The 13,532-nt window shown below is 41.4% G+C and overlaps 1 pseudogene; it reads left to right on the forward strand.

The window, feature by feature from the left end:
- The first annotated feature begins 242 nt into the window (after positions 1-242).
- LOC148042153 (Golgi SNAP receptor complex member 1-2 pseudogene) overlaps positions 243-13,532 on the forward strand; it is a 51,728-nt pseudogene continuing 38,438 nt past the window's right edge.

Here is a 13,532-nt window from a genome sequence, read left to right on the forward strand (position 1 = left end):
ACACCAGTGTTTACACTTCCATGCAAGACAAGGTGGATTCCCTCGCTAGTCAATTGAGTAAGGCACTGAAGGATCTGTCTTCAGAAAGGGCTACCCTCAGTGATATCCACAATCAGATGACTACTGCCATAGCCTTAATGGATTCACAAAAGGTCACTATTTTGGAGCTAGAAGCTAAGGTTGTTAAACTAGAGGAGGAGAATGCATCTTTGATGCTTGAGAAGAATTCTGCCCTCGCAGAGATGGTCACTTTGGCTACTAAGCTTGCTACCAGCGAGGGTCAGTTCCAGCAATCTCAGGACATTGTAGAGTCCCAACAAAAGCTCATTGAAGAACTTAATCAGAAGGTGGATGTTCTTTCTATTTCCCCTCCTACTCCTGTAACTTTTGTGGTGTCATCCCAAGAGGAACTTAATCAGTTGCAACATAAGGCTAAGCTCTGTGATGGGTTCTCAACTAAGGTTGATCGCCTTCAGCAGCAGCGGATGGATTGTATGCAGAGTGATTTTGTCCATTATACTGAATTGGTGTCACCTCCTCCATCATTTTGGATGAAATATCATCAACATAGGTTTTCCTTATATATCTCTTTGAGCAATGTGGATTTGGAGCCTCCAGAGGATGGATGGTCCAATCTCTGGCCTGCAGATCTCTTACAAGTTGTTTTTGGCAGATTTGTGGATGATTTGATTTCCCATGAGGTCCAGTTACTCTCTTTCATGTATCTTATAGGCTATTTACAGATCCCTGATGAGGAAGATTTAAATGTTTATGTGGGAGATGTCATCTTACAGGCAGTGATGTATGTACATTCAGTTGAGCTTTTGTTAGCAGAGAGTTTAAGAACTTATCATGAGCAGACGTCTTGGTGCAAGGGATATGCTTGGCATCCACCTTTGGAGGATGTTGCTTTGGAACCTCGCCGCCTCAGAAGTGTCTTTCATAAATCAGATATTCAACCTCTTCAATCTCAGTTGTTGAGCTTCATTGCTGATAACCCATTATTTACTAAGTCTTTCTTTCAGGATTTAAATTTCCGATGTTCTATTTATCCTTTAGATCCTGCTGATCTTTTATCATATTCCCTAATGTCTTATCGTTTCCCATGATATCTTTCTCTTCTTTCATCTAGTCCTGATAATATTCCTCTCTTATCATTTACCCCTTCAGGATTTCCTCACATTCCAATGTTCACTACATGTCCTTTCATTGATCCTACAGTATCTCCTACTCCTTCCGACATTCCACCTACTTTTCCTCCTGTTCCTTTAGTTTTTCCAACAGAATCCCTGTTGAGATATCGAGCTCCACTCGTGATATGCCAGGGTGACCGTTGTGTATTTATGTCACCGACTTGTCAGTTGCAGACGCGGTTGGTACACCACCCATGAATAATAGCTACATGATAGTTATCCTTATCTACTCTAGTTCGTGGCTCAGTTAGTATGCCACCTTAGTTAGTTGAGTTTGGTTTGAGACCCATATATGGGGTTCTTCTATTTCTTTGTACTTGAGTTCTTTTGGCTTACACAACTAAGAAGAGGAAAACTGTTTTCAGCCTCCACCCTTGTGTGTATTCCCCCATTGTGCAAGCAAGAAAGCTTCAAGTGAGACTCCTTCCTTCTCTCCCACAATCTTGACATGGTATCAGAGCCTTGTTCGTGGTAAGGAGCTCAAGAAAGCAAGCCAAGCTCGCGGTGTTCTGGTAAGAGGAGCAGTGTTGCTTTCATTTTCTGTGTTGGGAGCAGATCTCTGTAGGTAGCACAGCCGGAAAGTGCAGGAGTGCATTGTCTCAGGTTGAGACGCCCTTCGCGGTGAAGCAAGAGGGCAGTATATGCTACGGGACAGGGCTTTGGCCCTTGGCGACCTTGTTTTTTTTATTTGAGGCCATTTCGGGGCCTGTTTTGGAGGCAGAAGTTTTCTGCACGCACTCAGGAAAAGGCCCAGTTTTATGTTGTGCAGCCACTGTTCTACAAGTCGGTGAAAAGTTACTGTAGAAATTGCATCATATGCTTGTGCGCAGAGACATTGGGAGTTACAGAATCATCCCTGTTGCGTGTTGATGCAAAATCGTCACTAGGAAGTGACTGTGTGGTCAAATACCACTTTTGCCAGTTTTGCAGATTTGCCCTTGTGAGGGTGAAGCTATGTTTTTTGCAGTGATAGAATTTTTTGCAGTATTCTGTAATGGCATCTGATTCTCTTTCACAGATTGTAACTGAAAAGCTTGACAAGAACAACTTCCAAGCATGGAAGTTTAGAATGACAAACTTCCTTATGGGAAAAGGATATTGAGAATTTGTTGCAGGAAATGAAGAAGAACCAGTTCTTCCTGATGTTCCCAATCAACAGCAAATGCAGGCATTCAAAGCATGGCATGAGAGAGCCAGGAAAGTTATGTATTGGCTGTCTATCAGTATTTCAGACTCTATGATTGTGCATATTCAGGATGCAAGTACGCCAAAGGAGGCATGGGATACTTTGTCAAAAATGTATAGCACAAATACGCAAGCCAGGAAAATGCAGCTCAAGCAAGAGTTGCATAATGTGCAAAGAGAAAATATGAGCATCAATGACTACCACATGAAGGTGAAGAAGATTGCAGATGCACTTGCTTCCATTGGATCGCCAGTGGAAGATGATGATTTAGTTTCTGTGACCTTGAATGGTCTATGAAAGGATTATGCACAGTTTCGGACATCCATTTCAGTTCGTGAAAGATTTCCTGATTTTGAGGAGTTGATTGCTCTTCTAATTTCTGAGGAGCAAAGAAATGGTGGTGCATCTTCTTCAGGAGGAACTTCAAAAGAAGCTGTCTTCTACTCAAATGCTGGAAGAGGTAGAGGCAGAGGTAGAGGAGGCCGATATGGAGGCCGTGGTAGAAATCAGAATATGCAGCAAACTCAAGAAAACCAGTCCTATGGAGGAGGGCGTGGTAACTCTAGAGGCAGGGGGAGCCAAAGAGGTCGTGGTGGATGGCAAAGAGGTCAAAATGCAAACAATAATGTTGAATGCTACTACTGTGGTAAAATGGGTCATATGGCTAAAGACTGGTATAAAAAGCAGAATGACATCATGAATGGAAAACTGCAACAAGGGAATTATGCATCTTCTAGTAGACAGGGTGATGACAGAAATGAGCATTTGTTCATGGTGCAGCACATGAACAATTCTGTGACAAGTGCAGAAGAAAGCAATGATGTATGGTATGTTGACTCAGGTGCATCAAACCACATGACATGTCATGTAGAATGGATGGAGGATGCAAGAAAAATGGAAAAACCAGGATTTGTGGAGACTGGTGATGATACTGCACATCCTATTGTGCAGATTGGAAAAATTCCTTTGTCTATGCAGGATGGGAAAAAGAAATACCTGTCCGATGTATTTCGTGTCCCGAATATCACCAAGAATCTGGTTTCTGTTGGTCAAATGGTTGAGCAGGGCTTGCAGGTCATATTTAATCCTCATGGATGCTTTGTTGAGGATATGAAAAATAAAGGTCGCTTGATAGCAAAAGGAAAGAAGAAGGGCAGAATGTTTACGTTGGATGCAGACATGTCTGAATTGAGTGCAGCAATGTTTGCACATGGGACCGGTGTAGTTGCAGATATTGATATCTGGCATAAACGCATTGGTCATGGTAATGTACAGTGACTTAAATCAATGCAGGCCCAAAATATTGTTGCAGGATTGCCCAAATTCAAGGTTGCAGAAATGCATAAGGTATGTGAAGCCTGTCAGTTTGGAAAACAGGCAAGGAAACCATTTCCTAGACATGTTCAAGAGAGTGAGAAGCCATTGGAATTAATCCACTCTGATGTGTGGACTACTAAAGCTGCATCTCTTGGAGGCTGTCATTATTTTGTCACTTTTATTGATGACTATAGCAGAAAAGTTTGGGTGTATTTTATGAAAAAGAAAAGTGAAGTTTTTGGGCATTTCAAAACTCTTAAAGCTATGGTTGAAAAAGAAACAGGCCTGTAGATAAAATGCCTAAGGTCAGATGGAGGGGGAGAGTACCTCTCAAATGAGTTTGCAAGGTTCCTGCAGGAGCATGGCATAAAGCAGCAATATTCATGCAGTCATACCCCACAACAAAATGGAATTGCAGAAAGGAAAAACAGGCATATTGGAGAGGTATCTCGTGCCATGCTCAATGAAAAAGACTCGCCAGATTTTTATTGGGCTGAAGCAGTTGCTACAGGAGTCTACATAATGGACAGGACTCCCACTACAGCAATACATGGAATGACTCCAGAGGAGAGATATACTGGTAGGAAACCAGATATTTCTCATTTGAAAATTTTTGATTGCATTGCCTATGTACATGTGCCAGATGAGTTGAGATCCAAGTTGGATCCAAAAGCTGAGAAGTGCATCTTTATTGGTTACTCTCTGTAGCAAAAAGGGTATAGATGCTATAACCCTTCTACTCGTAAGTTTACAGTGAGCAAAGATGTTGTTTTTGATGAGATGAGTAGCTGGTATAAACCAGTAAATGTGATTGATGATGTAGATGCACAAAATGGTAATGTTGCACAGAATTCACAACAGTAGTCACAAAATATTAGTGGACCTAGAGCATCCTCTAGCAGTGGTTCACATTCTTCGCCATGGACAGGCAGATTGAGATCAGGAGAATCTTCTCAAAGTAATGCAGATAGTGGTATGCAGGTATCACAAAAAGGAAAAGAGAAGGTTGATCAACCCATGTTTGATGTGAATGCAGGTCACTCTTATGTGGATGGTGAATCCAGTGGCTCAGAACAGAGCATTGATGATGAGTTGGGTATTCCTTCTATTGTTACACCTGGAGTAAGGAAGACCAGGGATGTTTTGAGAGCACCTGGGAGTGAACCTACTTTGCGCAGGTCTATGAGAGCTAGATATCCTGTGGATAGGCTGAAATATGATGGATTTACAGCCATTCACTATGCATATATGGTCAAAGTGATACAGGAACCAGAACCCACTTCTTTTGAGCAAGCCATGGGAAAAGAAAAATGGGAGAAAGCCATGGATGAAGAAATGGATGCCTTGGAAACAAATGCTACATGGGAATTTGTACCTTTGCCTAAAGGTAAGAATGCAATTGGTTGTAAGTGGGTTTATAAGGTGAAGCACAATGCAGATGGTTCTGTGAACAGATACAAGGCAAGATTAGTAGTCAAGGGGTATGCACAAACATATGGCATTGACTATGAAGAAACATTCAGTCCGGTTGCAAGGATGGCAACCGTAAGAGTGGTCATTGCTATGGCTGCATCAAAGGGATGGTCTTTACATCAGATGGATGTAAAGAATGCCTTCTTGCATGGTGATTTGCAAGAAGAGGTCTATATGGAGCAGCCACCAGGTTATGTGCATGCTGTTCATCCTGAGTTTGTTTGCAGGTTGAAGAAAGCCTTGTATGGCTTGAAGCAAGCACCTAGAGCATGGTCTAACAAGATAGGACAGTATCTTGTCACTATTGACTTTCAGATTTCCAAGGCAGATTTCTCACTTTATGTGAGAAAAACAGAGAAAGGTATTATGCTACTTGTCATTTATGTTGATGATTTGATTATGACAGGTGACAGTGATGAAGATATCCTTCATGTGAAAATGCTATTGAAGCAGAAGTTTGAGATGAAGGATTTGGGAGAGCTGCGTTATTTCTTGGGCATTGAGGTGATTAGATCACCAAGTGGGATACAGCTCTTGCAGAGGCAGTATGGATTGGACATGATGTCCAAATATGGGATGACAGGCTGTAAGCCTATTTCAGTTCCTTTGGAGCAGAATGTGAAGCTGAGCACAGATGCAGGTGAGCTTCTAGAAGACCCTACTATGTACAGACGCATAGTAGGAAGTTTGATTTATATGACTATTACCAGGCCAGATTTGAGCTATGCTGTTGGATTGGTAAGTCAGTTTATGCAGGCTCCAAGGAAACCACATTTGGATGCGGCTAGACGCATACTCAGGTATGTGGAGTCCACATTGCAGTATGGACTATTTTATGAGACTGGGGTTCAGATACAGTTGCATGGATACACTGATGCTGATTGGGCTGGTAGTATTTCTGATAGACGATCTACCAGTGGATATGTGTTCTCTTTTGGGAGTGCTGCAATCACTTGGAGCAGCAAGAAACAACCTACAGTTGCCTTGTCGAGCACAGAGGCTGAGTACAGGGGTGCAGCAATGGTTGCATGTGAGGTAGCTTGGTTGCATAAGCTACTTTATGATATGCATCAGTCTACAGATGGGCCAGTTGTCATTTATTGTGACAACATGAGTAGTATACACTTGGCAAATAACCCAGTCTATCATGCTAGAACAAAGCACATTGAGGTGCATTATCACTATGTGTGAGAGAGGGTTTTACTAGGTCCTATTGATCTAGTTTATGTCAGCACAGAGGATCAGGTAGCTGACATATTCACGAAGGCATTGGGCACAGAGAAGCTGCGCAATTTCAGAGACCTGCTTGGTGTGCAGGAATTGGGATTGAGCTCGAGGGGGAGTGTTGAGATATCGAGCTCCACTCGTGATATGCCAAGGTGACCGTTGTGTATTTATGTCACCGACTTGTCAGTTGCAGATGCGGTTGGTACACCGCCCATGAATAATAGCTACATGATAGCTATCCTTATCTACTCTAGTTCGTGGCTCAGTTAGTATGCCACCTTAGTTAGTTGAGTTTGGTTTGAGACCCATATATAGGGTTCTTCTATTTCTTTGTACTTAAGTTCTTTTGGCTTACACAACTAAGAAGAGGAAAACTGTTTTCAGCCTCCACCCTTGTATGTATTCCCCCATTGTGCAAGTAAGAAAGCTTCAAGTGAGACTCCTTCCTTCTCTCCCACAATCTTGACAATCCCTTCACACATTTTTGGTGTATTCTTCATCTTTTCCACCTTCTTTATCCCTTCAATTGCCCTCTTTTTATGATCTGTCCTATCCTCCATTACAATGCTCTCCTTTCATTCCATTACCCTCTCCAACAGATTACTTTAACCTTCCTCCCCAAGTAGTGCTGGATACCCTAGGGTATGATGGTGACATCCTTCGTAGAAGGCAATGGACATTACATGATTCAATGACAGGTCCAGTGTTTAATTGGCCTTTCATTCCAGGGTCCTGGGATACTTCTGCAGCATGTTCCAATTCTTACCTTCACTTTGCTAGGGTACATGGTACTTTTGGAGATACCATAGTTCGTCTTGCTGCTCATTTTTGCTGGTATCTTGCGTTCATGCATCATCAGTTACATTTGAATACTCGCAAGGGTATCCCCCAGATGCTGATTAATCCAAATGAGGATGTAGCAGTTTCTCATATGGATCTCTTATATTATTTTGCACAGGCCTTCCCTACCAGATTCATCATTTTATTGGAAAGGATGTGTTGCTTACAATTCCTCCAAAATGTACCTCAGTACTTTATGGATGAAAACAAAGCCTTGGACCGTCTTAAAATTAGTTTGCAGTTTAAGAAGAAATATCTTCATCCTACTTAGTAGGAGGGTTTTCTGGATTGTATCCACTCTCTTCTTTTTAATGGAAATTTATTCTTTCTCTTCAATATTTTTGAGGAGATGTGCCATTCAGATTATATTTGTGCATGGGGTTTTTTTTTTGTATTGGGTATTGTTATTTTTCTCTGTGGATGAGGAGCTGATGAAGATGGAGCTGTGAAGATTGATGATGTTGCTTATTAGCTGGATGAAGTTGCAGTTGAAGATTTGGAAGCTAAAACATATTATATAGGTTTTATGAAGCTGATGTTGGGGTCATGATTGTAGTTGCTACATTGTGCTGATTGAAGATTTTTTTTAGCAAAGGGATTAGAGCTTTTATTCATTTTTTCCTGAGGTCGCGAGGACGCTTCCTTTCTAAGTGTGGGGATATGTTGAGTGTGAAATATGTTGGTTTTTGGGCTGATTTTTATTATTTTTGATGATAAATGGTTGTTTATTTTAAAGTATTTGGAAAGGTTTGGATAAGTTTGAAGGGTTTTTTATGGTTTTTGATGAGGATGTTTGGTTCTGTAAGGTCTGATTTTCTTTTGTTTTCTTCTGTTTTGTTTCTGTTTTGGTAGTAGAGATGGTTGAAGGAATGTTTTGAGAGATGATTGAAGTGGTGTGAAGAGGTTTATGAAATATTAAATTGGTTTTGTTTTGGTTTTTATGACTTTTATGGGTTCTGTTGATCTTCTGTGAAGTTCTATAAGCTTCTGTAGCTCTGTTGTTCTGTACTTCTGTTGCTCTGTGGTTCTGTTCTGTTGTTTCTGTTGAGTGTTATGTTGAATGTGTGGATATTTTGGGAAGTGTTTTTGTCTTAGGAAAGGATGAATGGAAGCTCTATCCAAGCTAATTGAAGTGAAGAAGTAATTGCTGAAGATTTACAGAAGATTTACAAAAGGTTACAGAAGATAGATCTCACAGGACACTATGAAGTCTTTGGTGCCTCTTCGACACAGACATACCTTTTGGAAGGTGTATCCACAACCTAAGAAGGATTATTGAGAGTGATTATTGAGAATTGTAGTGAGGATATGATGTACTATTGATGGAGAGAGAGATAGAGAGAGTTAGAGATAGTCAAATCTATCAAAATAGTGTAACTGTATATAAGAGATTGAGAGAGAGAACTATGAAGACATTGAAGATGGATAATATGTGATTGATTTCCATTCAAAGATGGTGTATTTCTTTGTGTTCCTTGTTCTATTGATGGATTTTGTGAAGATGTTGGAGAATATGGTTGATTCTATCAAATCCGTGGGAGATATCTACTATGATGCTGCATGAAGAATTGTTGTTTTCTTTGTTTTGATGATCAAAAGAATGAAATAAAAGCTTGTTGATGTTACAAGATAGATTTTCTTGCAAGATAATTCCCTTTTCCTTGGTGTTCCTCTTGGGGCTCCAGAAGAATGCGGCCATTACCTTGGGTAGGAACAAAATTATTGACATTGTTGGTCCTAGCTTTCTTCCTTTGTCCCTGGTTTTAACCTTGAACTCTCTTCACCTGGGACCTATACACTCCCTTATTCTGATCCTTATAAGACCAAGTCTTGTTACTTCTTGGCCTTGTCTGCACCTCCTGTATTATGGGTGCAGCTCGAATGAGTGCATCCTGAAGATCTATCGGGCGCATTGATTCGAGGCAGGTGTTTATAGGTGGGTTTAATCCGGCACAAAACTTCGACACCTGTTGTGTCATATCCATTTGTGGCACATACTTCAAAAGAGAGACGAACTTTGAGTAGTATGCATCAAGAGATAAACCAAGCTGTTTCAGCTCATAGAATTCGTTCATGTTCTGCATGTGGTAGGCAGGTGGTAGATATCTTCCTCACATAGCTCTTTTTAGCTTCTCCCAAGTAAATGACCCTTCCAAGTTCCCTTGGTCTCTGCACAATTGCTTCCACTAAAGTCTTGCTTCGCCAGTAAGCTTCAATTTGGCGAGCATTGCTTGGTTAGTGGGTTCGGTACCTGCTGCTTCAAAGTAATCCTCCATGGATTTGATCCAGATCTCGGCATTAGTTTGGACGTCCCTTGCCATCAAATTCTGGTGGCTTGATTTGCTTGAGAAGAAACTTCTTCTCCTGAATCACGGCCGTACTTGGGGTAGGGGTCGGACTAGGAATCTACACTTGAGATTGTGCTTGGGCATGAAAATTCTTTACGTTAAAACTTGCTATGCGTTTCTCTCATTACATTTCATGCCCAATTCAGCTTTTAGCCAAGTGACCTAATCACTTAACTTCTTTATCAGTACTCATAGTCAAGACAATCATTGGAAAGAAAAGAGTTTATTCCATTCATATGGGCATAGCCCTTTCGAGTACAATTATTCTCGGGAAAATGGAACAAGCTGATACATTAATTCAGGGAGAATAAGATTGTGTCACATTGAGCTATGGGAATTGAGTAATAGTATGGATTGGGGTCATGGATTTTCAGGAATCGATAGGTCATTGGAAGATTAGGGTAACCTTTCCTTTGATACCCGTTCTTCTTGTAACATCCCAACACCTTGATTTTGTCGGTAGGGATTATTCGGATCACTTCCTTGTACACATACGTATTCTGCTTGACCTTCTGACCTCCGACTTATAGGGTTGTGTTTGCGTGAGCCTCAACAAAGATGAACAGCTTCACGATCTTCAGGTCCTCCAACCACTTGATTCTCTTTAAGTTGATTCGAAGGTACGCAAATAGGTGGGCAGCTATGTAATAGATTCCTGAATCACCCATCCATCTTTGTTCCACGTACAGGGGTAAAGGATTGTAGATGCGGTCTAGGATATTCATCATATCGATCCTCCTCGATAATCCGAGGTACGCATCGTGGTCATAAACATAACCTGGAACACCAAGAATCTGTTCTATGCTTTATGACTCTGCAAGACAACATCGATAAGTAAGGAAATGTTCTTAATAGCAACTTTTGCTCTACTTCTTCTCATTAAGTTTCTTTGTAAAAGGCATATCCTTCGTTGGTTTGCTCTGATACCAACTATAACGTGTCCACCTGTTCACTTGCAAGACACGTCTTAGCAGTCCATCAGGAAGAGAGTCTAGAAAGTGCCGCCCGGTACTCCCATAGAATGTCATGGGGTTTGCAATCTAGGCCCTCCCGATTCTGCCATGAAGCGGAAGCATTCCAGCCATTCCCACTTAGGACCGACCTGAATCAGGGTTTTCCTAGTGGTCAAATTCCTAGAATGGCATCTAGCGTCGAACCCCAGGCAAACTGCTTTACGCAAAAACGTCAGGGTCGAAGCGGATTCATGCTGCACTTGGTTCAAGGAGAATGGGAAACGAGAGGGATGCAAAGCTCGACCTCTTTGCCCATAAGGCATAGTCCCATTCCGTTCCCCTAAAACAGCATAAATTGGGACTCTAGTATCCTAGATTCTAGGTCAATGTTCCTTGCTGTCAATTTCCTTCGAGAAAAGTTCCCGGCCAACCAGGACCACCCATCCATAGGACGGACCCATGGCCACATCCACCGCACTTTCCTCACGGTTGCTTTAGTTGTCTAACTACCTATCACATTTAGTTTGACACGCAAAAATAGCTTCCTTAATTAGCCAATTATTCATCGGTTCTTTCACGTAACTTAAGCACTGACATAGAAAAACAATGTCCAACAAGTTGCTTTTCAACAATTGATCTTATTTATCAGTCTTTGGAATACATCATATAATCCAGCCCGTAGGCTAATTCATAATCGGCCCGAAGGCAATCCGTAATCCGCTTGAAGGCAATCCAGCAATGCTCAGGGATTACTAATCCAAGTTTTCACCCATAGACTAGTATGCGGGCCTCGAGATCCAATCCCGAGTCACGTCAGTCTCTTGTGTAGAGGAGGCAAGGGATTTACGGCTAGAGCCCCCTTGGCACCCAAGCGTCCTCCTGCTCCAAGTAGCACCCAACGAAGAGACCTTTCGTGGCGGGTTCGGTCCACGTTCCCGACGCGGCTAACAACCCCCTTCAGGCAGACAGTCGGAGGTAACTGATGCTGCCTCTCCCTCCTTGCCTTCAACCTGAAGCAAGTAATTATTTTCCAGCCTTAGATTCCTTGAGCAAAGAAGTACAAAAAGTGCTCCTAGCTGTACAAACACAATCAATCTAGTGGTCATTTGTTTGGCCAACTGCTAAGGTGTGAATCCTTCTCTCTGAATGCATCCAACATTCGATCCGGGATCAATTTTGACTTGGCAAGTTCCCCAAGGGTTTATTTGTTTACCCTTTTATCCTCGGGTTAGGGTTTATATCCTGTTAACCCAATTAACAAACACCTTAGGTTTCTTAAAATAAGACATTAAATCCTGGGCAATCCCCGTCGCCTTAACTTGATTTTTCAATTGCTCGTTACCTTAACTTGGCAACTCAGTAGCAGAATGACTACTCATCCTTTTGCAATTTGAGCTTGTACTTGGAACCTGCCAACCTTGTTCCAAGGAGTGGCAAATCTATCACAAAGCCATGCAACATTGCAACTTGTTGCACAAGTGTCGCACCTAACTCATGGGATTATTTCTCCAATCAAACGGCATTTCTTGGTCAAGAAATACGTTTGGTCAAGATGTAGGGTTTGGGAGTCCTCTTGACCCAACCCAACCCTAACCTTACTAGGTCACAACGCTTGGCCCTAGGGTTTCTAAACTCAATTGGAAGTCTAGTATTGGGCCAATTTATCCTAGGGTAGAAACCCTAGATCGTTGTTGTATGGGGTCCAATTAACCCTAACATTCCGTGAACATGGTAGGATCTTGGGAATTTGGAGTCTTGATTTGGCATTCCAAGTGCGATATTAGGCAGAATTTTGAACGTACTAAACCCTACCTAGCACTTTGAAGTGTTCGTCATACCAATTAGTTATGCTTTTACGAATCCCTTGAGGGTTATTCCCTTACAAGTGATCTACCTAAAATGATCTAATTGTCTTGCGACAAGAGTGATCCTTGCTTAGAAGAGGTGCAAATACTTTTCCTAAGAGGTGCAAATAAATAAATTCAAGATGCAACATTCCAAGCAAGTATGTGAATCATAAACTTTTACTTCTATGCAACTATAAGGTTTGCAATTACCATTTCTTTTCCTTGCCTAATCTATAATAATAGACAATTTACGGCTAACTCATATAAAAACCTACGTTGAGTTTCAACAAGAATTATATCTATAACCCTTTTGTTCGATGCATTGAATTCGTGATTTAATATGAAATGCATATTTTTCCAAAACAACTTCGATAAAGAAGTTCATGCATGAAGAATGTCATAAGACTATTATTGACTTAATCCTTTCAGTGACACTTAACCCGACTTAAAAATGCAAGCATCCTCGCATGCAACAAGTAAGTTCATGGTTTCCTTTTCATGCAATGCAATTCTTTGGACAATATTCTAACAGATGTTAACGATTATTTCTTATGAATCATATCTAGGAAATCATTGCGTAGATGCATTATGCGCTTGTTCTTTCATGCGAGGAATACAATGATGCATTTAAACAAATTTTCATCCTTTTAACCTATGCAATATGCAATTGGGATTGTCACTTTGGAAATGCAAGAAAAGAGCAACATGCAACTAAAACTTGTAAGATGAATGAGTAATTTGTATTCATAACTTCCTCATGAAATTTAAATGTGCCCATTGATGCATTCCTTTAATGCGGAATTGAACTTCTAAGAACCTAGGTATGAGGACTCGCAGCGATGTCCACGTGTAAACTTGGGTTCGAGGATCCCACGTGTGCGCCTTGCATCTTTGGCTCTGGAGCCATCGTTGATGTAGTGGACTTGGACTTGGCGATTTGTCCTCGCCTTATGCGATCTCCGAACTCCCTCCAAGCTTTGGCAACTCAGCCTCAAAAACCTGCCTACTTCCCCCTCATACAGAAATTCCCTTTACAGGGTGTGGGTTTTAAGAAACCGGGGAAAAGGCCGTGTGCACAAGGCTTATGGAAGCTTTGTTCTTAGAAGCTTCTAAGGAAGCTTCCAAGAAGCTTCTACTTCTTAACAAAA

The sequence above is a fragment of the Lygodium microphyllum genome, chromosome 1, assembly GCF_053477565.2.
Source record: "Lygodium microphyllum isolate KBCC chromosome 1, Lygodium_microphyllum_v1.1.10, whole genome shotgun sequence".
Taxonomy (NCBI): Eukaryota; Viridiplantae; Streptophyta; class Polypodiopsida; order Schizaeales; family Lygodiaceae; genus Lygodium; species Lygodium microphyllum.